The sequence below is a fragment of the Rhodnius prolixus genome, unplaced genomic scaffold, assembly GCF_049639745.1.
Source record: "Rhodnius prolixus isolate KJV_2025 unplaced genomic scaffold, Rpr scaffold_7, whole genome shotgun sequence".
Taxonomy (NCBI): domain Eukaryota; kingdom Metazoa; phylum Arthropoda; class Insecta; order Hemiptera; family Reduviidae; genus Rhodnius; species Rhodnius prolixus.
The window spans coordinates 37,641,263-37,669,038 of NW_027411582.1; the positions used below are offsets into that span (position 1 = coordinate 37,641,263).

At 32.6% G+C, this 27,776-nt stretch overlaps 1 protein-coding gene and 1 pseudogene across 4 annotated transcripts in view; both read left to right on the forward strand.

The window, feature by feature from the left end:
* The window catches only part of LOC141446526 (ABC transporter G family member 23-like), a 78,797-nt gene that overhangs the window by 21,774 nt on the left and 29,247 nt on the right, over window positions 1–27,776 (forward strand). The window lies entirely within an intron of this gene.
* Window positions 18,202–18,336, forward strand: LOC141447663 (U5 spliceosomal RNA; annotated as a pseudogene).

Consider the following 27,776-nt stretch of genomic DNA (forward strand, 5'->3'; position numbering starts at 1 on the left):
TATAGACAAAAGAAGCCCCCATAAAGAAGTAAAATATAAACAAAATCTATTGAGTAGTTTACGAGATATTTGAAGTTAAAGATTTCAATGTTTTAAAGAAACCAAAATTGAACTCAAAATATCTCGTTTCCTACTCGACAGATTTTTACGAAATTTTATTCAATTATAGACAAAAGAAGCCCCCATAAAGAGGTAAAATATAAACAAAATCTATCGAGTAGTTTACGAGATATTTGAAGTTAAAGATTTCATTGTTTTAAACGAAACCAAAATTGAACACAAAATATCTCGTTTCCTATTCGACAGATTTTTACGAAATTTTATACAATTATAGACAAAAGAAGCCTCCATAAAGAGGTAAAATATAAACAAAATCTATCGAGTAGTTACCGAGATATTTGAAGTTAAAGATTTCATTGTTCTAAACGAAACCAAAATTTTACTCTAAATATCTCGTTTCCTACTCGAGAAATTTTTACGAAATTTTATACAATTATAGACAAAAGAAGCCTCCATAAAGAGGTAAAATATAAACAAAATCTATCGAGTAGTTAACGATATATTTGTAGTTAGAGATTTTACTTTTTTAAAAGAAACCAAAATTGAACTCAAAATATCTCGTTTCCTATTCGACAGATTTTTACGAAATTTTATACAATTATAGACAAAAGAAGCCCCCATAAAAAGGTAAAATATAAACAAAATCTATCGAGTAGTTTACAAGATATTTGAAGTTAAAAATTTCATTGTTCTAAACGAATCCAAAATTTAACTCTAAATATCTTGTTTCCTACTCGACAGATTTTTACGAAATTTTATACAATTATAGACAAAAGAAGCCTCCATAAAGAGGTAAAATATAAACAAAATCTATGGAGTAGTTAACGATATATTTGTAGTTAGAGATTTTACTGTTTTAAACGAAACCAAAATTGAACTAAAAATATCTCGTTTCCTATTCGACAGATTTTTACGAAATTTTATACAATTATAGACAAAAGAAGCCCCCATAAAGAGGTAAAATATAAACAAAATCTATCGAGTAGTTTACGAGATATTTGAAGTTAAAGATTTCAATGTTTTAAAGAAACCAAAATTGAACTCAAAATATCTCGTTTCCTACTCGACAGATTTTTACGAAATTTTATTCAATTATAGACAAAAGAAGCCCCCATAAAGAGGTAAAATATAAACAAAATCTATTGAGTAGTTTACGAGATATTTGAAGTTAAAGATTTCATTGTTTTAAACGAAACCAAAATTGAACACAAAATATCTCGTTTCCTATTCGACAGATTTTTACGAAATTTTATACAATTATAGACAAAAGAAGCCTCCATAAAGAGGTAAAATATAAACAAAATCTATCGAGTAGTTACCGAGATATTTGAAGTTAAAGATTTCATTGTTCTAAACGAAACCAAAATTTTACTCTAAATATCTCGTTTCCTACTCGAGAAATTTTTACGAAATTTTATACAATTATAGACAAAAGAAGCCTCCATAAAGAGGTAAAATATAAACAAAATCTATCGAGTAGTTAACGATATATTTGTAGTTAGAGATTTTACTTTTTTAAAAGAAACCAAAATTGAACTCAAAATATCTCGTTTCCTATTCGACAGATTTTTACGAAATTTTATACAATTATAGACAAAAGAAGCCCCCATAAAAAGGTAAAATATAAACAAAATCTATCGAGTAGTTTACAAGATATTTGAAGTTAAAAATTTCATTGTTCTAAACGAATCCAAAATTTAACTCTAAATATCTCGTTTCCTACTCGACAGATTTTTACGAAATTTTATACAATTATAGACAAAAGAAGCCTCCATAAAGAGGTAAAATATAAACAAAATCTATGGAGTAGTTTACGAGATATTTGAAGTTAAAGATTTCATTGTTTTAAACGAAAACAAAATTTAACTCTAAATATCTCGTTTCCTACTCGACAGATTTTTACGAAATTTTATACAATTATAGACAAAAGAAGCCTCCATAAAGAGGTAAAATATAAACAAAATCTATCGAGTAGTTTACGAGATATTTGAAGTTAAAGATTTCATTGTTTTAAACGAAACCAAAATTTAACTCTAAATATCTCGTTTCCTACTCGACGTATTTTTACGAAATTTTATACAATTATAGACAAAAGAAGCCTCCATAAAGAGGTAAAATATAAACAAAATCTATCGAGTAGTTACCGAGATATTTGAAGTTAAAGATTTCATTGTTCTAAACGAAACCAAAATTTTACTCTAAATATCTCGTTTCCTACTCTAGAAATTTTTACGAAATTTTATACAATTATAGACAAAAGAAGCCTCCATAAAGAGGTAAAATATAAACAAAATCTATGGAGTAGTTAACGATATATTTGTAGTTAGAGATTTTACTGTTTTAAACGAAACCAAAATTGAACTCAAAATATCTCGTTTCCTATTCGACAGATTTTTACGAAATTTTATACAATTATAGACAAAAGAAGCCCCCATAAAGAGGTAAAATATAAACAAAATCTATCGAGTAGTTTACGAGATATTTGAAGTTAAAGATTTCATTGTTTTAAACGAAACCAAAATTTAACTCTAAATATCTCGTTTCCTACTCGACAGATTTTTACGAAATTTTATACAATTATAGACAAAAGAAGCCCCCATAAAGAGGTAAAATATAAACAAAATCTATCGAGTAGTTACCGAGATATTTGAAGTTAATGATTTCATTGTTCTAAACGAAACCAAAATTTAACTCCAAATATCTCGTTTCCTACTCGACAGATTTTTACGAAATTTTATACAATTATAGACAAAAGAAGCCTCCATAAAGAGGTAAAATATAAACAAAATCTATCGAGTAGTTACCGAGATATTTGAAGTTAAAGATTTCATTGTTCTAAACGAAACCAAAATTTTACTCTAAATATCTCGTTTCCTACTCGAGAAATTTTTACGAAATTTTATACAATTATAGATAAAAGAAGCCTCCATAAAGAGGTAAAATATAAACAAAATCTATCGAGTAGTTAACGATATATTTGTAGTTAGAGATTTTACTTTTTTAAAAGAAACCAAAATTGAACTCAAAATATCTCGTTTCCTATTCGACAGATTTTTACGAAATTTTATACAATTATAGACAAAAGAAGCCCCCATAAAGAGGTAAAATATAAACAAAATCTATCGAGTAGTTTACAAGATATTTGAAGTTAAAAATTTCATTGTTCTAAACGAATCCAAAATTTAACTCAAAATATCTCGTTTCCTATTCGACAGATTTTTACGAAATTTTATACAATTATAGACAAAAGAAGCCCCCATAAAGAGGTAAAATATAAACAAAATCTATCGAGTAGTTTACGAGATATTTGAAGTTAAATTATTTCATTGTTCTAAACGAAACCAAAATTTAACTCTAAATATCTCGTTTCCTACTCGACAGATTTTTACGAAATTTTATACAATTATAGACAAAAGAATCCTTCATAAAGAGGTAAAATATAAACATAATCTATCGAGTAGTTAACGATATATTTGTAGTTAGAGATTTTACTGTTTTAAACGAAACCAAAATTGAACTCAAAATATCTCGTTTCCTATACGACAGATTTTTACGAAATTTAATACAATTATAGACAAAAGAAGCCCCCATAAAGAGGTAAAATATAAACAAAATCTATCGAGTAGTTTACGAGATATTTGAAGTTAATGATTTCATTGTTCTAAACGAAACCAAAATTTAACTCTAAATATCTCGTTTCCTACTCGACAGATTTTTACGAAATTTTATACAATTATAGACAAAAGAAGCCTCCATAAAGAGGTAAAATATAAACAAAATCTATCGAGTAGTTACCGAGATATTTGAAGTTAAAGATTTCATTGTTTTAAACGAAACCAAAATTTAACTCCAAATATCTCGTTTCCTACTCGACAGATTTTTACGAAATTTTATTCAATTATAGACAAAAGAAGCCCCCATAAAGAGGTAAAATATAAACAAAATCTATCGAGTAGTTTACGAGGTATTTGAAGTTAATGATTTCATTGTTCTAAACGAAACCAAAATTTTACTCTAAATATCTCGTTTCCTACTCGACAAATTTTTACGAAATTTTATACAATTATAGACAAAAGAAGCCTCCATAAAGGGGTAAAATATAAACAAAATCTATCGAGTAGTTTACGAGATATTTGAAGTTAAAGATTTCATTGTTTTAAACGAAACCAAAATTTAACTCTAAATATCTCGTTTCCTACTCGACAGATTTTTACGAAATTTTATACAATTATAGACAAAAGAAGCCTCCATAAAGAGGTAAAATATAAACAAAATCTATCGAGTAGTTTACGAGATATTTGAAGTTAAGATTTCATTGTTTTAAACGAAACCAAAATTTAACTCTAAATATCTCGTTTCCTACTCGACAGATTTTTACGAAATTTTATACAATTATAGACAAAAGAAGCCTCCATAAAGAGGTAAAATATAAACAAAATGTATTGAGTAGTTTACGAGATAGTTGAAGTTAAAGATTTCATTGTTTTAAACGAAACCAAAATTTAACTCTAAATATCTCGTTTCCTACTCGACAGATTTTTACGAAATTATATACAATTATAGACAAAATAGGTAAAATATAAACAAAATCTATCGAGTAGTTTACGAGATATTTGAAGTTAAAGATTTCATTGTTTCAAACGAAACCAAAATTTAACTCTAAATATCTCGTTTCCTACTCGACAGATTTTTACGAAATTTTATACAATTATAGATAAAAGAAGCCTCCATAAAGAGGTAAAATATAAACAAAATCTATCGAGTAGTTTACGAGATATTTGAAGTTAAAGATTTCATTGTTTTAAACGAAACCAAAATTTAACTCTAAATATCTCGTTTCCTACTCGACAGATTTTTACGAAATTTTATACAATTATAGACAAAAGAAGCCTCCATGAAGAGGTAAAATATAAACAAAATCTATCGAGTAGTTAACGATATATTTGTAGTTAGACATTTTACTGTTTTAAACGAAACCAAAATTGAACTCAAAATATCTCGTTTCCTATTCGACAGATTTTTACGAAATTTTATACAATTATAGACAAAAGAAGCCTCCATAAAGAGGTAAAATATAAGCAAAATCTATCGAGTAGTTTACGAGATATTTGAAGTTAAAGATTTCATTGTTTTAAACGAAACCAAAATTTAACTCAAAATATCTCGTTTCCTACTCGACAGATTTTTACGAAATTTTATTCAATTATAGACAAAAGAAGCCCCCATAAAGAAGTAAAATATAAACAAAATCTATTGAGTAGTTTACGAGATATTTGAAGTTAAAGATTTCAATGTTTTAAAGAAACCAAAATTGAACTCAAAATATCTCGTTTCCTACTCGACAGATTTTTACGAAATTTTATTCAATTATACACAAAAGAAGCCCCCATAAAGAGGTAAAATATAAACAAAATCTATCGAGTAGTTTACGAGATATTTGAAGTTAAAGATTTCATTGTTTTAAACGAAACCAAAATTGAACACAAAATATCTCGTTTCCTATTCGACAGATTTTTACGAAATTTTATACAATTATAGACAAAAGAAGCCTCCATAAAGAGGTAAAATATAAACAAAATCTATCGAGTAGTTACCGAGATATTTGAAGTTAAAGATTTCATTGTTCTAAACGAAACCAAAATTTTACTCTAAATATCTCGTTTCCTACTCGAGAAATTTTTACGAAATTTTATACAATTATAGACAAAAGAAGCCTCCATAAAGAGGTAAAATATAAACAAAATCTATCGAGTAGTTAACGATATATTTGTAGTTAGAGATTTTACTTTTTTAAAAGAAACCAAAATTGAACTCAAAATATCTCGTTTCCTATTCGACAGATTTTTACGAAATTTTATACAATTATAGACAAAAGAAGCCCCCATAAGGAGGTAAAATATAAACAAAATCTATCGAGTAGTTTACAAGATATTTGAAGTTAAAAATTTCATTGTTCTAAACGAATCCAAAATTTAACTCTAAATATCTCGTTTCCTACTCGACAGATTTTTACGAAATTTTATACAATTATAGAGAAAAGAAGCCTCCATAAAGAGGTAAAATATAAACAAAATCTATGGAGTAGTTAACGATATATTTGTAGTTAGAGATTTTACTGTTTTAAACGAAACCAAAATTGAACTCAAAATATCTCGTTTCCTATTCGACAGATTTTTACGAAATTTTATACAATTATAGACAAAAGAAGCCCCCATAAAGAGGTAAAATATAAACAAAATCTATCGAGTAGTTTACGAGATATTTGAAGTTAAAGATTTCATTGTTTTAAACGAAACCAAAATTTAACTCTAAATATCTCGTTTCCTACTCGACAGATTTTTACGAAATTTTATACAATTATAGACAAACGAAGCTTCCATAAAGAGGTAAAATATAAACAAAATCTATCGAGTAGTTTACGAGATATTTGAAGTTAAAGATTTCATTGTTTTAAACGAAACCAAAATTTAACTCTAAATATCTCGTTTCCTACTCGACAGATTTTTACGAAATTTTATACAATTATAGACAAAAGAAGCCTCCATAAAGAGGTAAAATATAAACAAAATCTATCGAGTAGTTTACGAGATATTTGAAGTTAAAGATTTCATTGTTTTAAACGAAACCAAAATTTAACTCTAAATATCTCGTTTCCTACTCGACGTATTTTTACGAAATTTTATACAATTATAGACAAAAGAAGCCTCCATAAAGAGGTAAAATATAAACAAAATCTATCGAGTAGTTACCGAGATATTTGAAGTTAAAGATTTCATTGTTCTAAACGAAACCAAAATTTTACTCTAAATATCTCGTTTCCTACTCTAGAAATTTTTACGAAATTTTATACAATTATAGACAAAAGAAGCCTCCATAAAGAGGTAAAATATAAACAAAATCTATGGAGTAGTTAACGATATATTTGTAGTTAGAGATTTTACTGTTTTAAACGAAACCAAAATTGAACTCAAAATATCTCGTTTCCTATTCGACAGATTTTTACGAAATTTTATACAATTATAGACAAAAGAAGCCCCCATAAAGAGGTAAAATATAAACAAAATCTATCGAGTAGTTTACGAGATATTTGAAGTTAAAGATTTCATTGTTTTAAACGAAACCAAAATTTAACTCTAAATATCTCGTTTCCTACTCGACAGATTTTTACGAAATTTTATACAATTATAGACAAAAGAAGCCCCCATAAAGAGGTAAAATATAAACAAAATCTATGGAGTAGTTACCGAGATATTTGAAGTTAATGATTTCATTGTTCTAAACGAAACCAAAATTTAACTCCAAATATCTCGTTTCCTACTCGACAGATTTTTACGAAATTTTATACAATTATAGACAAAAGAAGCCCCCATAAAGAGGTAAAATATAAACAAAATCTATTGAGTAGTTTACGAGATATTTGAAGTTAAAGATTTCAATGTTTTAACGAAACCAAAATTGAACTCAAAATATCTCGTTTCCTACTCGACAGATTTTTACGAAATTTTATACAATTATAGACAAAAGAAGCCCCCATAAAGAGGTAAAATATAAACAAAATCTATTGAGTAGTTTACGAGATATTTGAAGTTAAAGATTTCAATGTTTTAACGAAACCAAAATTGAACTCAAAATATCTCGTTTCCTACTCGACAGATTTTTACGAAATTTTATACAATTATAGACAAAAGAAGCCTCCATAAAGAGGTAAAATATAAACAAAATCTATCGAGTAGTTTACGAGATATTTGAAGTTAATGATTTCATTGTTCTAAACGAAACCAAAATTTAACTCTAAATATCTCGTTTCCTACTTGACAGATTTTTACGAAATTTTATACAATTATAGACAAAAGAAGCCTCCATATAGAGGTAAAATATAAACAAAATCTATCGAGTAGTTTACGAGATATTTGAAGTTAAAGATTTCATTGTTTTAAACGATACCAAAATTTAACTCCAAATATCTCGTTTCCTACTCGACAGATTTTTACGATACAGTTATAGACCAAAGATGCCTCCATAAAGAGATAGTACTTGTAGGAAAATACTTTAATAATTCATTGGCTATCATATAAATATGCATATCCTTATCTACATTATATTACATATACGAGTATAAATACAACATTGTGAGAACACCTGATTAAGAATGTAGTTGAAGAAAACTATATTATTTTATATAAAGCCAGATTAATTATAACCTATTATTCTTAACGTTTGACTACTACATAAAGTAACAATCACTTTAATCGAAAAATGAACTTAAACCGAGGATTTTTATTTAAAAAATAAATAAATGAATGAAATCATTGATGAATGTTGGTGTAAGCATTTTTTTTGAAATATATAATTTATCTAAAATGTATAATATAGATACAGGAGAGGATTCCCTGGCATTAATTTATTTGAAGAAAACAATACTTATAAATTAATAAAATTAATATATATTACGTGTATAATTAATAATAAATGTACTACATTCACCTCATTGGTCTATGGAAAATTCCGAACATGTTGAAAAAGAACTGTCCGTAACCTTGAAATAATTGATCGAAGCAACAGAATTGATGGGAATAAAAAATTCCTTGCATGAAGTGTGTTCGTTTTTTTTTTTAATAATCCAGGTCTTTCAACCTACGGGATAACCTATCCAGGGGGAATTCTCCTCACTGAATTAGCGTTGCCCAGTTGCTTACGTCATACCTAATGAAGCGATATCTTGTTTACATCACCTATTACTTCTGTCTTTATCCAGAACAACACAGTCTGTCTCAATTCTTATCAAATGATTTGGCTATTAATTGTAGGAAATAGCTAAGAGTGGTGGAAGGCGGGGTTCCTTTATTGCTTGAGGGGATTTAATTAGCTGATCTCAGCTGATGCTTATTATCGAATCTATTCTCGATTTGGGCTACCGATAATGATGTTTTTAAGACGTACTCTTAAATGAAAATGGATCGATTATTGCGCTTCCTTGTTTTGTTTTTTTTTAAAGTTTCATCTCAATGTAAGAGAAAGAATTTCAGCTTCCCTTCGTCTACGTTTCCTTTTACAGAACCTTGCCCTTCCCGCCGGAGTGTGATCCTATCTCGAGACACCCTTAAGAATATTTTAATTTGGACCAAGACTACGGTTCTCGGGATAGCTTCGGCTGTCTGGCGTCCCATAAACAGGTTTCCTTCTTCAAGAGCGGAACGGTTCCTCTTCCATTAAATATGTTACCTTAAGATGCCCACAGGTAACCGCATCCCTTGCTCGAAATCGAGGACCCGAGAAACAGATTTCAGCATTCAATAAAACTTTCCCTTACATATTTATCGCAAAATTTTCCAAGTACCTTTTCAGCTTGGTCATTCATTTTAAAGAATTGTTAAAAAAATAAAATAAAATTCAATTGTTTGTTTAACCAATGAATAAAATTTAAAAAACATTAAAAGAGGAATCAATAATTAGCATTTTAAATTATCTGAATTATCATTGCCTAGTACATTAGGAAAAGAATTTATAAACAATACCATTAAAAATATCTATTGCATACATATGCCTATACATTTGTTTTTATAAAGCCTTGACTCAAACACAAGGATAACAGTGCTTTTATTGTTAAGTATTGTTTGGTCCATTGTTTCGTTTTAATGTTTCAAGAAAAATAAACACTGGTGATAATCAATACATATAACTCTCTAAGACAAGAATTTGAACACTGTTAGATATGCAAAAAACCTTATTGGTACGGGTTCCAAAATGGTTTCAACTAGGAATTAGGTTAAGGTTACACGTGTATGCAAGTTCTATACCTAAAAGGGAAACCGCTGATAACCTCTCGAGCATTGGAAGGTAAAGACAGCAGATTATATAGGGTGCCGTTCCACTAAGCGCTCACAACGATCAAAATATAAACTTCAGCCGTCTTCCACATGTCGACCGCGGTCATAGTGGTCGTGGCGAAAATGTGACACTAAATAGCTGGGGTCAAAGTGGGCGTTCAAAAATTTGGCGCAATTTTTTAAAAGCAAAGATGGCGACCGACAAAAATTATATCAGGTAAAATAAAAGTATTATCTCATGTAAATAAGCGAATGTGTTTCTCGAAAGTCTAAAAAAAATAATAAAATGAAAAATTACTTATCCCTTAACATACTAAATCACTGAATAACGGCCAATTAATTACACTTTGATAGTTAATAATACGGTGGCCTAAGTTTTCGCTTTTCACTATTGCGATTTTGTATAAAATTGCATTCCACTTTTCGTCGGAACTAGATGAAGAACTTTCTAAAGCATTATTACGTTGCATTAATAAATATCCTAATGTTGTCACAAAAGACATTTTAATTTTATTTAAACGTAAAGTTGATAAACTTCACGAACATGTAATATAAAAATTGAATTACATATACAGGGTGACCAGAGTTATATGCTCCACCCACATTTTTTTTTTAACGGCGGGAAATTTCGAAAAAATAAAAAACACGTATTTAATCATTTTTAGTCTAGTTTATTTTCAGTGATTGACCCATTTTTTTATACCCCTGTATCTCGAGATACAGCATCCAACTTTTGTTTTTCAAATGGAACGTTATATTTTTTGTTGCATATTTTTATAGCATTTGAGCTCCTAAAAAAAAAAAAAAAAAAATTGAAATAGGTTAGGTTTTTCAAAAGTTATGGTAATTTAAAATATGAAAAACAAATTTCAGTTTATTGTCAAAATTACGTTATTTTTTTTAAAGAATCTGTTCGAACTGGGCACAATCAACGGAGAGGCAAGACAAAACTCTGGGATTCCCACGCTTTGCTTGTAGCAGCACTTATGGTAGCGAAGTCAAGATCTAGGCCGGCTAGAGTTATTCGACGTTCAGGTTGTTTTTTCTACAAACGTTTGGTGTGGAGTTTTAGGAAATCAACTAATCGGCCCATACTTCTACAGAGAGAAATTAACTGGTGCAAGATATCTAACTTTTTTTGAAGAGACATTTTGCCAGTTCTGCTTGAAGATGTTCATCTACAACGTCGGCTAGATATGTATTTTCAACAAAATGGTTGCCCGGCGAGAGTGGTTCGAGGTTACCTGGACAGAAATTTCCATTAAAAGTGCGTAAGGACTCATTGTCCCATCCAATGGCCACCTCGATCTCCGGACTTAACCCAAATGGACTATATTTTGTGGGGATACCTAAAAAATAAAGTGTACAGTATCCTTAATCCCGTGGCTTCAATCGATGATCTGGAATGCCGAATAACTCTAGCCGGCCTAGATCTTGACTTCGCTACCATAAGTGCTGCTACAAGCAAAGCGTGGGAATCCCAGAGTTTTGGCTTGCCTCTCCGTTGATTGTGCCCAGTTCGAACAGATTCTTTAAAAAAAATAACGTAATTTTGACAATAAACTGAAATTTGTTTTTCATATTTTAAATTACCATAACTTTTGAAAAACCTAACCTATTTCAAAATTTTTTTTTTTTTTTTTTTTTTTTAGGAGCTCAAATGCTATAAAAATATACAACAAAAAATATAACGTTCCATTTGAAAAAAACAAAGTTGGATGCTGTATCTCGAGATACAGAGGTTTAAAAAAATGGGTCATTCACTGAAAATAAACTAGACTAAAAATGATTAAATACGTGTTTTTTATTTTTTCGAAATTTCCCGCCGTTAAAAAAGAAGTGGGTGGAGCATATAACTCTGGTCACCCTGTATATATATACTTTTAATATAAGTCAACTTTACCAATAATTAATAAAGTTTGACTATAACTGCTTATAAACGGGGTTAAAATTAAAAAAACTACCTCTTCAAGCTTCTGACTTATTTTCGAGGTCGCCATTTGTAATGTTTACATGAACGGTTAAAACGCCCATAGACCATTCCACTTGGGTTTTCGATTGTAACGTTCGCAAGTGCAAGTGGAACGGGCAAAACCGCGCGGCCATGAGCTTGATCGTTGTGAACGCTTAGTGGGAACGCACCCATAGTAAACTGAAGTGCAAAAGTAAAATCTAACCTTAAGACAATTTTTATAAAGTACAGGAAAACAAATTTACTAACTTTATTTAAAATAAATTTTGGCGCTCTAACATCTGTGGTAATTGGCGCCCAGCTGTTTGTTTACGCCATAGAAACAGATGAAAACGTAATTCCATATGATTGCAATTCGCCTTTTTTTTTTTACCGCGCGAATTACAAAAAAATTAAGCAAAAAATAAAGATAAATGGCCCAAAATGGAAATTGTTTTTGTTTACATAACACCATTAAAGTGACAAGGTACCAAGGTCACCGAGATGTGCAATCCCAGCCAGTTCTTAAGCAAACTGTATCAGATAGCTGATTCCATTAAGTGAAAGCGTTTATGATTTAATATCAAACGGGATTATTTGATGCAGTTTCATCATTTTTATCAATAAATGCGATCCAAAAATAATAATAAATATTTTTTTACTTCAAAATCATTATGTAAGCAATAAATTATTTCAAAACAAATTGTATATGGGGATTATTGGTAATGGGGCGCTTTTATGGGACACCCGGTCGAGCATTCAGAGGAGATTCTGAAGTCAACGAGTTGTAGCCACCTTATTCCTTATTTTACAAGGAAGGAAATGCATCTAAAAATGGTGTAGAAGGGGTATACTCCTTAACTTTCAACTATGAGGGAGATCCTAGAGCGACCTCATCACATCTAAACTAGCAACCCTGGAAGTACAAATAAATACCAGAGTTTCTGCCCATTAGGACTTTAATATAAAGGTGAACGTGAACTAGGACGCTCTAGTTGAGACCTGTAAGCTAAGATTTATTGTTTGTTAGTGGGTTCGATTCCTGGTCTTAGGCCTTGGATTTTATTTAATGGTTAATGTGAGAAATTTACAGTAAAGTATGTTTGCTAGTCGCCTCTGTCCACGACACCTAATTAGGTAGTTCGACGTAAAGCCTGCCTGAAAAAATAGGCATGAAGCAACCAAAAATGGCAGACAGATTACAGTAATGGTAATAAAGGGAGATTCTATAAAAGTATGGCAGATCAGTTACCTAGACAACCATGGTTTAAGGGAACAGTCACTAATAAATGGGTTGTTACGACAATAAGCAGGCTGAGAGCGGACCACGCTGGGTGCGGATCGTATCTTCACAGGATCAACTAAAGGTCCTCTCTTCTCTTTGCGTAGATTGCAATGAGGAGGAGGATTTCAAACATATAATAATGGATATGTCCACGTTATGTAGTAGAAAGGAAACGAATGTTTGACGACAGGTATTTAGATGCACCATTTCGCTACGAAGACATAATATTCTCCACCCAACATCGATGTACTTAAATCTATAGCAGAACTATCAAAGAAATATTACGGCCGATTAGAATGAATGCAAGAAAATGATTAGAGAAGGATTACGGTGATTTTAATTTCGGTTAAGCTATAAGGATGGCAGAAATATAGAGTACTGATCTATCCGCTTAATAAGTAAGTTTATGTAAATAGTTGTATATAGTAGAGGGATGAATGTGCGAAGCGAATGTATTTATAAGTAAGAATGGAGAGTGAGTGATATTCTAGTGATAAGCACCTAGACGATGCTGGCTGTATGGCGAAAGTCAATGCCAAAAAAAAAGGAAAAAAAAATAGGCATAGGCATTACTTACTACAACCCTGGACGGGTCACGGGATCAAAATTTTTGACTGTCGACAGCCACCTTAAGGATGGATGCTGCGAGGTCGCCCACTCTTAGAATCCTAACATTCATATGTCAAAAGACACGCCAACCGCAGATTAAGATGATGTAGGGGGCTAGGTCTGTAAAGGAATCTATCAAAGGATGTTTTGCTTCACATATCCTTTAAGAACTTGTTTTTTTTTTTGTTTACCCCCACGTCCCATTATTGGTCCACCTGGAAGATATGAATTGCAGAAGAATGACCAGGTGCTCCAAGCTTATCATGCCCTAATTTCTAGCATGAAAATATAAAGTACTTTTGCAACTTATAGGCATACTTTCAATTCTAGCGAGAAATGCAACCACCGCCAAAAAAATAGAGGCTTTAAACTGTCCTGCCATTTCGAGATAATATAATCAATCCCCCCTCGTTCCTCGTTCTGCAGAAACTGTTGCAAAGATAATTCATCCTTGAATCTTGAAAAACGGGAGAGAACGGTTTACTAAATCATGAAGCATTTTTAAATTTAATTACTTGGAATGAGAAACAAGAAGTAGAATTATGTCTATTGTTAACGGGGCCGTCGTTCCCACAGGATCTATAAATAACTTTAAGGACATTCTAATTAAATTTTTGCTATATTAACTTCAAAAAAAATAGAAAAAATTCAAAGTTCATTTGGGGGGGGGGGGTTACATAATAAATGCAATAAAAATCTTTACAGAATCATACATACGAGGGTCGTTTGAAAATTCCGTGCAAAGTCAGAGAGATAGCACCACTGGCGCGTATCGAGGTTATGTTTAGTTAGTAGCATCTCTTGGAAGAACACACACCAAGTTTCAGCCAGATCGGTCTATTTCTTTGTGTTTGGCATTCGTTTGAATCGAGGAAGTCGAGTGATTTTCAAAAAATGGACGAAAAAGAATTTCGTGTGTTGATTAAACACTACTTTATGAAAGGCAAAACGCCTCAGGAGACTAAAGAGAAGCTTGATAAACATTATGGTGACTCTGCACCTTCGATTAGAACAGTTTATAAGTGGTTTCAAAATTTTCGGAGTGGCCATATGGGCACAAGTGAGGCTGAACGTTCTGGACGCCCTGTTGAGGTTACTACTCCAGAAATCATTGATAAAATCCATGATATGGTGATGGATGACAGAAGAGTGAAGGTGCGTGAAATCGCTAGTGCTGTGGGCATCTCGAATGAACGGGTACATAAAATTTTGCATCAACATTTGGACATGACAAAGCTATCCGCAAGATGGGTGCCGCGATTGCTCACGCTTGACCAAAAACGAAATCGTGTGAAGTGTTGCAAGGACGGTTTGCAGCTGTTCCAGAAGAATTCGCAGGACTTTAAGCGTCGTTTCGTCACTGTGGATGAAACATGGATGATACATCACTACACTCCTGAGACCAAAGAACAATCTAAACAATGGGTTACCAAGGGGGAATCTGCGCCAAAAAAGACCGTTCCTTCGGCCGGAAAGATTATGGCGATTGTCTTTTGGGATTCGCAAGGAATAATCCTCATCGACTATCTGGAAAAGAGTAAAACTATTACAGGTGCATATTATTCATCGTTATTGGACCGTTTGAAAACCGAGCTGCAAGAAAAACGCCCACGATTGGCCCACAAAAATGTCCTTTTCCATCACGACAACGCACCAGCTCACACCTCAGCAGTTGTGGTCGCAAAATTAATGGAAATAGGGTTCCAACTCGTTTCACATCCCACCTATTCTCTAGACTTGGCTCCCTCGGACTACTATTTTTTCCCCAATATGAAGAAATGGCTGGCGGGAAAAAGATTTTATTCAAACGAGGAGGTGATTGCAGAAACGAATGGCTATTTTTCAGACTTGGACAAATCCTATTATTCGGAAGGGATCAACAAACTAGAGCAGCGTTGGACGAAGTGTATAAGCCTAAAAGGAGACTATGTTGAAAAATAAAAAAGGTTTACCCCAAAAAACTAAGTAGTTTTTATTTTTGCACGGACTTTTCAAACGACCCTCGTATGCTTAAAACTGCTTAAATCTGTAAGACAGCAAAATGAAATGCTACATTTGCACATCCATCCGGTGACAGTCGTTCATAGCACAAAGAATTTCAAGTCTCTATAACACCCCGACCACCAAAAAATTAACAGATTTAATAAAGAAATTAAATATTACCATTTACTATCATTTTATTTAACCATAAATATGTTAATAATGTTAATGTTGAAAAAGAAACATTTAATGTTATTGTTAACAGAGCAGAGACATCTATGTCATTGAAATGTTAACTAAAATTTATTTAGTATGTAACCTAACCTTGGACATCAAAACATAACTTCGTAATTAGTGATGGCGTGTAAATTGATTCAAGGATTTTGTTTTATTTTGGGGGGGTTGATAAGAGAAATTAAATGAAATAGCTTGAAATTAAGCTTCTCCTAGTTCCCGCCTTTAAGTTAAGTGCAGCATTCTGGTGTCGTTACTAAGGATTGACGGCCATTCCCGCCTTTTCAGCTTAACCAGGCCCGTTTTCATGAAATGATGGTTTCCATACTTTGGTTGAACCATAAATAGCCATTAATAACCTGTATTATTGATTAATTGATTAATTTCAATAATTGATTCATTTCTAATTGAATTTTTATTTTAAATTTAAAAATTTGATGGTACAATGATTAGAATTGTTTACGTAATTTGGCAAATCTACGTTGTTTTCTCTGTTTCATGGTATAATTTCAATATTTTTTCTATTTTATTTCCTTAACCACCTTACACAAAAAATATTAACCAGTTAAGCGTTTTTGACGTGTATACACGTCAAACCACAAATCTCTATTACGGTGCCGTTCGACGTGGTGTATACTCGTTGTGAAACAATATAAGAGGGTCGTTTGAAAAGTCCGTGCAAAAATAAAAACTACTTAATTTTTGGGGGTAAACCTTTTTTATTTTTCAACATAGTCTCCTTTTAGGCTTATACACTTCGTCCAACGCTGCTCTAGTTTGTTGATCCCTTCCGAATAATAGGATTGGTCCAAGTCTGAAAAATAGCCATTCGTTTCTGCAATCACCTCCTTGTTTGAATAAAATCTTTTTCCCACCAGCCATTTCTTCATATTGGGGAACAAATAGTAGTCCGAAGGAGCCAAGTCTGGAGAATAGGGGGGATGTGAAACGATTTGGAACACTATTTCCATTAATTTTGCGACCACAACTGCTGAGGTGTGAGCTGGTGCGTTGTCGTGATGGAAAAGGACTTTTTTGTAGGCCAATCGTGGGCGTTTTTCTTGCAGCTCGGTTTTCAAACGGTCCAATAACGATGAATAATATGCACCTGTAATAGTTTTACCCTTTTCCAGATAATCGATGAGGATTATTCCTTGCGAATCCCAAAAGACAATCGCCATAATCTTTCCGGCCGAAGGAACGGTCTTCGCCTTTTTTGGCGCAGATTCCCCCTTGGTAACCCATTGTTTAGATTGTTCTTTGGTCTCAGGAGTGTAGTGATGTATCCATGTTTTATCCACAGTGACGAAACGACGCTTAAAGTCCTGCGGATTCTTCTGGAACAACTGCAAACCGTCCTTGCAACACTTCACACGATTTCGTTTTTGGTCAAGCGTGAGCAATCGCGGCACCCATCTTGCGGATAGCTTTGTCATCTCCAAATGTTGATGCAAAATATTGTGTACCCGTTCATTCGAGATGCCCACAGCACTAGCAATCTCACGCACCTTCACTCTTCTGTCATCCATCACCATACCATGGATTTTATCAATGATTTCTGGAGTAGTAACCTCAACAGGGCGTCCAGAACGTTCAGCGTCACTTGTGCCCATATGGCCACTCCGAAAATTTTGAAACCACTTATAAACTGTTCTAATCGAAGGTGCAGAGTCACCATAATGTTTATCAAGCTTCTCTTTAGTCTCCTGAGGCGTTTTGCCTTTCATAAAGTAGTGTTTAATCAATACACGAAATTCTTTTTCGTCCATTTTTTGAAAATCACTCGACTTCCTCGATTCAAACGAATGCCAAACACAAAGAAATAGACCGATCTGGCTGAAACTTGGTGTGTGTTCTTCCAAGAGATGCTACTAACTAAACATAACCTCGATACGCGTCAGTGGTGCTATCTCTCTGACTTTGCACGGACTTTTCAAACGACCCTCGTAAAATTGCCATTAACTATAAAAAAAACTCGAAATTTTAATAAAATACAATAAGATTATTATTTAGTGGGATGTTTCCTTTAACTTACCAATAGAACTGCCAAGTATTTTTGTACGGAGAGGGGGTGGAAGGATTCAGTCAAATGATAAGTGATTTGTACATGTTTGGTCTCCGCATTAGAGATTGGGGAATTACTTCACACAAATAGAAGCTCTCAACCCTTGTGCAATGCCCAGATAGAGGTTCAGACCTCAGTACGAGCATGATTTCATTTTGCACAGAATTCAAAAAAGCTCTTTTCTTCCTTGTAACTCTGGTCTCTCTTAAAAACGAATAAATCTTTCGCCTTTTACTAAAGATTTCCGTGGAGAGGGACTACTTGATGAGTCTAAATCTTCCTTGTAAAAAAAAAAAGCTCTTGCGTCCCTAGTTATAACTAGAGCAATGCATAACGTGAAGAAGCGGTGCAAGATTTTTGGAATGAGCACAGAATGAGCTCTGGTAATCTCAAGTCCCAGAGAGAGATTGCAGAAAAAAGTCGCTTGCAGTGACTATATTACGACTATTGTAAACTTTTTAGTGGTTTTGCCCTGCGCGTTCGACGTGTATACACGTCATTGTCTGATTTTAATTCCGCACACTGAGAGGGGGGGGGTTTAAAACTAAATTCCACCGTTTAACTGGTTAAATAAGTTTTTAAATTCCCTGTATCCAAAAAAGAAAAAGTAAACAAAATATCAATTGGTACCCCGCCCCCTCCGTACGTCCAACTATATCTTAGCGATCGAAGTTTCTGTAACGGAAGTGCCACTTTACTGGATTTTTCACTTTTTTGGAGGGGGGGAGATTTTTAGAGTCACATCAAAATTTAACCGCCCAAAAAAATATCTTTTCAATAATTAAACAGAATTTAACATAAAAAAAAGGAGAAATTCTTAACTTGTTCTTAAATACCTTGACTTACATAAATTTATCAATTAAATTCCTTGTTTGAAGGTCCATTTATCTTATTAATATCTATGTAGCATTGGTTGTGTCAACACGGAGCTCTACTATAGTAGTACAGCTCACCACCTGCCCAGTTTTACACAATCGTCAATGTTACCAACAATATACCAATGTTACCAACACAATATACAAGAAGCAATTTAAATCTTCTATCATTCATCGTGTCTATTTTTAACCAGCTGACATATTTAATAGTTTTAAACATGAGGATGATATACTAATAACTAAATCATTACGTTAAAAAAAAAAGAAAAAGTAAATTAGGTATATGTTTGTTTTTTTTAATAGTCTCGTAATAATTAGTGGAATACGAGACGATAAATGGTTTCCTGATGATTTTGGAAGAATTTAGGTTAATGATTGGGTAGTAAGAGATGCTGAGGAATAAAAAAAATAATTCACCAGCAAACATATTATTATTCATGTTATTGCTCCTTGGGCAGGAAATGAATTTTATACTTCCCTTTGAGCCGGCAATGCTGGGTAATTTAAATACGTACAAAGTATAAGTACCGCAGAAGTTGGATATGCTCTTAGAACTTCTCTTCCAAAAGGAGCTTCTTACACTGCTCACTGTCCCGGTGATATTGACAATGTTGTCTGTAACGAGAGAACATCGTCCGAAGGCTCTACAGTGCAGTCTGGAAAAAGGCTCCGGGCACCAGAAGATTAGATTAGACTATGGCGGCCTCAAGGCCTACGCCACCGCCACCGCTATGGATCTATTGTGGCTCCCCGACTTTAGAGCTCACCCTCCAGACCCGTCCGCTTAATCAAACTCTTAATTCTGAAGAGTGGCTCCTGGGTAAAGCTCTCACAGGCCTTGGTTTTTTTTCCTCCCCGAGAAGTAACATCCTTAGCCCCAGACAAGCCCCTCACACTGACAAAACAAGTGCAGTGCCGATTCCTCTTCTTCCTGACAGAACCTACAAAGGCTAGCCATCTGCCAGGCCCATGCGATGCATGTGTTTTCTGAGCCTGCAGTGGCCCAGTTAATAGGCCTGCAGGCCTTATTATCCTTATAGCCCCACGCGGCCTTGACGGATTAATTCTGCGGTCAACCCCGGGCGCCAGTAACTTCAGGAAAAAAAAAGCACGTTAATAAGTAAAAATTTGTGGTAAAGTATGTTAACTATTCATCTTCGTCCATGACTCCTAATTAACAGTTAAACCTTTAATCAAAAATTTAAAAAAAAATTTCCAATGTCACATATGTTTTAACAAATCTAGCGTGCAAGAAAATGATTAGAGAAGGATTACGGTGATTTTAATGTAGGTTAAGCTATAAGGATGGCAGGAATATAGGAGGTACTGATCCATCCATTAGTTGTAGTTTATGTAAATAGTTGTATATAGTAGAGGGATGAATGTGTGAAGCGAGTGTATTTATAAGTAAGAATGGAGAGTGAGTGATATTCTAGTGATAAGCACCTAGACGATGCTGGCTGTATGGCGAAAGCCAATGCCAAAAAAAAGGCAAAAAAAAAATTAGCGTGAAAACTCTTATAAACTAACCTCAAACTAACTAACCTCAAAACTAACTAACCTCAACTTAACTAATCTCAAAACTAACTAACCTCAAGACTAACCTCAAAACTAACTAACCTCAAACTAACTAACCTCAAACTAACTAACCTCAAACTAACTAACCTCAAACTAACTAACCTCAAACTAACTAACCTCAAACTAACTAACCTCAAACTAACTAACCTCAAACTAACTAACCTCAAACTAACTAACCTCAAACTAACTAACCTCAAACTAACTAACCTCAAACTAACTAACCTCAAACTAACTAACCTCAAAACTAACTAACCTCAACTTAACTAATCTCAAAACTAACTAACCTCAAAACTAACTAACCTCAAGACTAACTAACCTCAAAACTAACTAACCTCAAACTAACTAACCTCAAACTAACTAACCTCAAAACTAACTAACCTCAACTTAACTAATCTCAAAACTAACTAACCTCAAAACTAACTAACCTCAAGACTAACTAACCTCAAAACTAACTAACCTCAAAGCTAACTAACCTCAAAATGCCCAAATTTTCCTAGAAAAATAATCCAAAATAATTTTGGCCCCAAAAAATGTTTCATTGAGTCAATTTTAGGTTGTGGAGAGCATTCATTAACTAATTTCTAGAATACTATTAAAAAAACTTTGTTTACATTATTATAAAAAGAACCATTTTTATGCAATTTCCCCCCTCTACGCGATCAGCCCCCCCAAACACGCGCAATATTTTAATTAATTGTGAGTATCCCCCAAAATAAAATCTATGACCCCCCAAAATTCAAACTACATTTAAAAAATAAAAATAAAAATTGTTTTTGGTTTAAACTTAAATTATAGAAATAATAATCGGATGGTCAGAAGAGGAAATAACTTCTTTTGTTCAAGGTCGTCGCCATTAAACAAGGACGATTATGGAAAAAAAACATATGTATTTGTCTAGGAAAGGGGTAAACAAAATTTATGCATTCAACGACGATGACCAATCCAATCTGAAATACTGAGTGTTCTTTTTTTTTTTTCTAAAAAAAACTATTCCGTGTATTTAAGACTACATTTATTTATTTAAATAAGACAAATATTTATGTCTTGTATTTTGCGTCATAAATTCCTGTAGCTCATTACGGAGAAAAGTATTAAATACTACTTGACAATCATGTATAAATCACTTAGTGTTTTTGCTATTTAAGAAACAGCAGTATAAATAGTAAGACTAAATTAACATATTCAATAAGCTAGTTCTAAAAATAGAATTATAGAGAAATATTTCTTGAAATAGAAAAAAAACCGGTTGGGAAAACGCACACGACTTTCTGTTTGGGAAAAATGCCGGAAAAGAGGCACTTCCGGTCTTGCTATTTCCTTCAAAATGAAGTCCACAAAATTAAACTGAAATGGCCTTAAAAAAGAAAAAAGCTCCACTATTTCCGAATAGAATAGAATTAATAGAATTTTCCCCAGGAGAATGTTTTTCCAAATACAGGTTGTTGTGTACCAACTTAACACACGATAGGTGTACGAAGTTAAACGAACAATAAAAAAAAACCCGGAAAACCTGATTTAGTATAATGTCACTTCCGGTTATGAAATATTGCTTTAAACTAGGAATTTTAGCAGTGCATTAAACCCCAATATAGGACTAAGTGCTGTAAATTTTATAGAACTGGTGCTTTAGCGGAAGTTCCTAGCTACTCCTTTCTCCTCAGGGGGCACGGATATTTCCGGTCTAAACGTCATTTTGAAAAAAATATGTCTTTCTTATGATCGCAGTACCGCAAGATCCTAGTAAGAGTAAGTAACAAAAAAAAAAAAAATCATTTTTCACGCCTAGGAAACTAGAAAGAAGCTATTTCCGGTGAGAAATCCTAATACAAGAGAAATGAATCCTAGGATTTCCGGAAGTGTGAGGCATAAATTACCTCGGAAAGAATTTTCATTAAATTGGGAAGTCTCTGCAATAACTAGGAGGACAAAGTTTATGATCTTAATTTCGGTTAAGCTATAAGGATGGCAGGAATATAGGAGTACTGATCCATCCAATAGTTGGTAAGTTTGTATGTAAATAGTTGCAACTAAGATGGCCAACCTTTTTGATAAATTTATTTATTAATAAATTAACAAAACTTACGTAAAATACACTCGGCCGGTGACTCAAATAAACTAGCTAAAAAAACCAGTAAGGTCAAATTTTACAGTAAAAAAGGTTACTAACAAAAAATTTAGTACAATCTTTTATGGACCAAAAATACGAGTATATAGATTGAGTTCCTGCTATTCAGAAGGACAAACTGTCACTTGTTTTTATCTGATACCGGTTCTAACAGAGTTTTTGGGCATAAAAACAAAAAAATGGCAACTTTAAGAACGCAATATCTTTTTAGAATCATTGTACTATGAAGAAAATAATCTTCTGACTACGAATTAGGGTGTCGAGGTCGAGGGCGGAAGCACTTTACTGTTATCCACCTAAACTCTGCCTCTTCATGGGCACACCTAATCGCAACAAGCATTCCTCGAGGAACTATCCCTAGGGCTGTTCCTGTTTATCACTTACAGCCTCTCCTCGCTGATGAAGTGGCTACACCATGGACAGAACTGACTTACTTTACCAACAGACAAACAGACTAAATACTGTACTAATCAATATTAAACTAAGAAAAGGCAAACGCCCTACTCTTACAATAAACGTAGACTCTTTCTCCAGCTGGCAATTTTCCGTGCAACCGTGGTCTAAACACGTCATGTACCTCGGCACTTAACTTTGACCAACACAACTGATCTTCTCTATTCTCGTTCACGGTAAAGTGAAGAAGAAGCTGAAGAAAGAAGAACAACAAGAAGCTGAAAAGAAAATGGTAGTAGTGAAATGTTTAAAAAAAAAAAAAAAAATTCCGTAGCACACCAAACTGGCCACTTCCGGCAAGGATGGAACAAGAGTGGGGACCCCCCCCCCACTCCACTGGGCAGTGGAGTTAAAAAAAAGGTCAACACTCAGCCTCCAAGGTCCTGAACACTCTAAAAAACCAGTATCTTTAAGACGTCATTGGTTTTTTTGGACGCCCTTAATATATTACAGGATCTTATACATCAATTGAATTATTTTTTTAATGAAATAATTACAGAAATTTTAGGGAATCAACAAGTGGATTAACTGTTTTGATAATTAACGAAAAAAAAAAAATGGCCTCAATACTCGTACGACTTAATCTTGTCATTATTCTCAAGGTATTATCAAATGTATTTTGTTTTTTTTATTTGGTTAGTAAAATTGCACAATGCATGGAAATAACACTTTAGAGAAATTCCTACCCACCATACATACCCTCCTGGAAAACAAAAAGTTGTAGATCTATGAGTTCAATAAACGTACTATGTTTAAATTAACACGGTAGCCGAGTGGTTAAGATACTAGACCCGCAATGCTAATATGTATTGTTGGTTTATAGTGGGTTCGATTCCCGGTCTTTTAGGCCTTCGATTTTATTTAATGGTTAATATGAGAAATTTACAGTAAAGTATGTTCTGGCCTCCGTCCACGTCACCTAATTTAGTAGTTGGACGTAAGCCTTTACTACGCCTGAAAAAATAGGCAATTAATTTAATTACTACGTTTAAATATTTAACCGCCCACAGCCTTCATATCAAAACTAATTTTCCGCTCGTTCCTATAATTTAATACCTAATTAAATCTTGATTTCGGTGGCTGTAAAATCATCAACATCAACAGCTACAGCTAACAACACAGAAGCACCGATTTGAAATAACAAATTTTGTACGTTCTTTGCTTCAATTTGTACAAAAATAAACCTCTTTGTAAGACACAGAAGACCTCAAAACTTTTTTTTTTTTTTGTGAAAACAAAAGTTGGCAACACTGCTTTATCGCCGTATCTCTTCTTACTAGTAGAGTAAAAATGGAGTAAAAAATGTATCTTTAATTTTAGCCATCGTAGCAATCATGTTTATTGGGAATCCCAGGCCAGTTTCAGAAATTCTTCCACTGTTAGGGGTCAATTAATAAGTTTAGCGTAGATATTTCCACTTCACTTACGTCACCACTTCCTAAACTAATACCATTTCTAAAAGTAAAACAAAAAAAATATTACTTTACACTTTTGAACTATTTCCACCGGATATAGTAATAACGTCAAAATGATTTTTAACATTGATGTGGAAATCCCTTTATGACAGCAGTAGTAATTTAGTGTAATTCTACGTAGTTACTAAAATGAATAAGTACGTATAGGTTATAACCTTCCAAGGTCCGCATTACTAAAGATTACTACACCGAAAGGAATCTTCCCCACTAATCCATTACTTTTAATGTTCTTCTTCCCTCATTATTTACATAATTCTATTTTTACGAGCAATTAACATTGACATTTTTTGCTTCGTAATAATTAAATTTATGGAAAAAATAATAATAAAAAAAGTCATTTTCGTAATGGCCGATACACGCAATAAATACGATTCTTAACTTTGTGAGTCATTTGATTTTCAAAATAGAATCATATTATAATAAGAATCCATGGAGGGAATTTCTCAATATTTCCTCTTTTTTTTAAAAAAAAAAATTATGATGTGTTTAAAAGCTAAACTGACTTACGTAGTAGTGCGGAAAAAAATAATCGAAATTATTTTAAATCAAGGATTATATTGGATCTAAATAATTATATAGCAGAATTATAATTAGCTAGCGATCTCTGGATCGCTGTTATTCGTCTCTATATGATTATAGAGAATAATTTTTATGAGCTAGATAATCATGTAGTCATGAATATATACTAGGGCGCTTGATTCAAATGCGGAAATCTTGAGTTCAAGTTTCTCTGTAACGAGAGAGAGAGAGAACATTGTACGGAGGTTGGCAATAACCTAGAAAAGAACCAGACGACCTTTTACAGGAAATGGTCTAATAAGAAGAATTATTTTCATGGGCAAATCATGCAAAAAGAAAATTTATTGACCGATGTGGTATTCTTTGTTACTTCCGGTTTCAGAATTACAGTGGAACCTCGCATAACGAGCACCTCGCTTAACGAGTAATTCGCATAACGAGTAAAACAAATTGATTCTTATAGCGAGCGATGTTTCGCATAACGATAGTTTTCTAATGACATTTCGCTGACTGCGCAGTTTTCGCTGACTCATCGAAAACTGCGCATTCTTCGATTAGTCATTCCTGTTTACGCATATGCGTTTCATATTCTCCACGTATCTAATGCACTGATACAGTCGAAACCGAACTTCACCGAATGAGTGGTGTATAGGGAAAGTCCATATAGTGACATTTGTGTTTAAATATTGTAACGAAGTTGACCTGGGCAGAGAAGAAAGGCTTAGATTGTTCTAGGGGTTGAACGATCATAGACAAGAGCTATCCACAGAGGAACTTGTTGAGTTGCAACACATTTCACAACAAGAATTGGTGGAAGAGAATTTATTAGACAAAGAGGAGAAAATATCAGAGGAACAATCTTCCAGCGCAATAAGAGAAATGTTGAAAGCATGGGAAACTGTTGCAACACACGTAGAAAACTATCACCCGAATAAGGCTGTGGCTACGTGATCTATAAATTTATTTAATGATAATGCTGTGTCACATTTTGAAGACATTTTGAAGCGACGGCAGAAACAAGGAACATTGGACAAATTTATAATTAAAAAGGATTAATTATGAATGTACATATTTATCTCAATTAATATATGTAATTTATATTATATTACATCATATGTACATATGTATATAATTTTTTCGAAATAAATGTTATAAAAAAAAAATTTATCAATATTTTTTTTGCATGGAACCCTTTTATTTTAATTTAAATGAAAAAAATTGTTTCGCTTAACGAGTATTTCGCTTAACGAGTAAGGTTCTGGAACGAATTATGCTCGTTAAGCGAGGTTCGACTGTATTATAATTTTAAACTCAGACTAAGCATTTTTAAGCTGCTTTTATAAATATAAGACCCAAAACCGTACATTATACTGGTAACTGTACTTTAGAGAGATGCCTAAACAAGCTCTTCACTTCTGTAGGTGATTTTAATTCAATTATTTCTGTAAATATACAGTAAATACGCATGGTTTAAAAAAAAGAAGAAGACAAGATAACCGGAAATACAACTTTAAAAATCAGATTTTTTCACTTTTCTTTTTTTGGTTTAACTTTTCTTGAAAATGCCTCCTAGGATTTTCTCTATATTTTAAAATCCAGATTAATACATGTGAATTAAATAATTTTCCTGGGAAAATTCTAAGAGAAAAGCCTTGATACTTCCGGTAAAGAGAAAGTAAACAAAAAGGAATTTATCAAGATGTGGCCTTGAAGAATAAAATTATAAGTCCAACTAAAGATAAAGATATGCTGTCTTTAGTAAAAAGACGTAAAAATCTGTTAAAAAATTGATTGAAAAACTACAGTAATTATATATCTGAATACTTAATATTAAGTAAAAAGGAATGGAAGTAGTATATAAAGCCTAAAAAAATTACAGACAAAGATTACAATAATTTACACGGTTTTTAAGCGGAATATTTAAACACGAGGAAGCAGTAGTTTTATTTTTTTGAGGAATTGAGCGAAAGAGAGAGTGAGGAATTGGAGGAAGACGAAGATATAAACAAGAATTTCGTGCTTAAAGAAAACAGGCGCTAGTTGTAAAAGTCAAGGTCATCTTATGTCCAGCGGTGTTTCTATTGTAGACGATGTTGTTTATAAAGAAAAAAAAGGCGCTGGGCAAAAATCACGCGAAAAATTACAAAATAAAATTCTGGTATTAACGCTTACACGTTTATTATGTAAAGTATATTTTCTTATAACTTGGCATTTTTACAAAAACAATGCAATGTATTCAAATATTATCCATTTCCAAAAATACACACTTCTCTAAAGAAAAAAATAATTAAATATAATGGTTTTTATCAAATTTCTCTTAAAAAAATATTTTATACAGTCAATAATTAATTTTGTAAAGGCAAAGTCATGTGAGTGTCCCAAATAAGACGTCCAAAATTGTAGAAAACATTTTTATGCGTGGGCTGCCGCTACAATCCAATAATCGTAATATTTCACTGGCAAGAAGTAATAATTTAAATTATTACAAATGATAAGAAGTAAATGCTAGTAATTTGAATAATAACTCATAAATAATGTATGTGCAATGTTTTTCCATTAACGTAATTAATATGCTATATGAATTATTTTTCTTACAAACTATTAAAACGTTTATCAAAACATATGTTCTACTAATAAGAGGTAGTTTGATGTTATGTTTAAGCGAGTTTTACGCTGAAAGCATATTAATTAAATTAAGAGGAGGAAATTATAGAATAATAAGGTGTGACTTATATGTTTT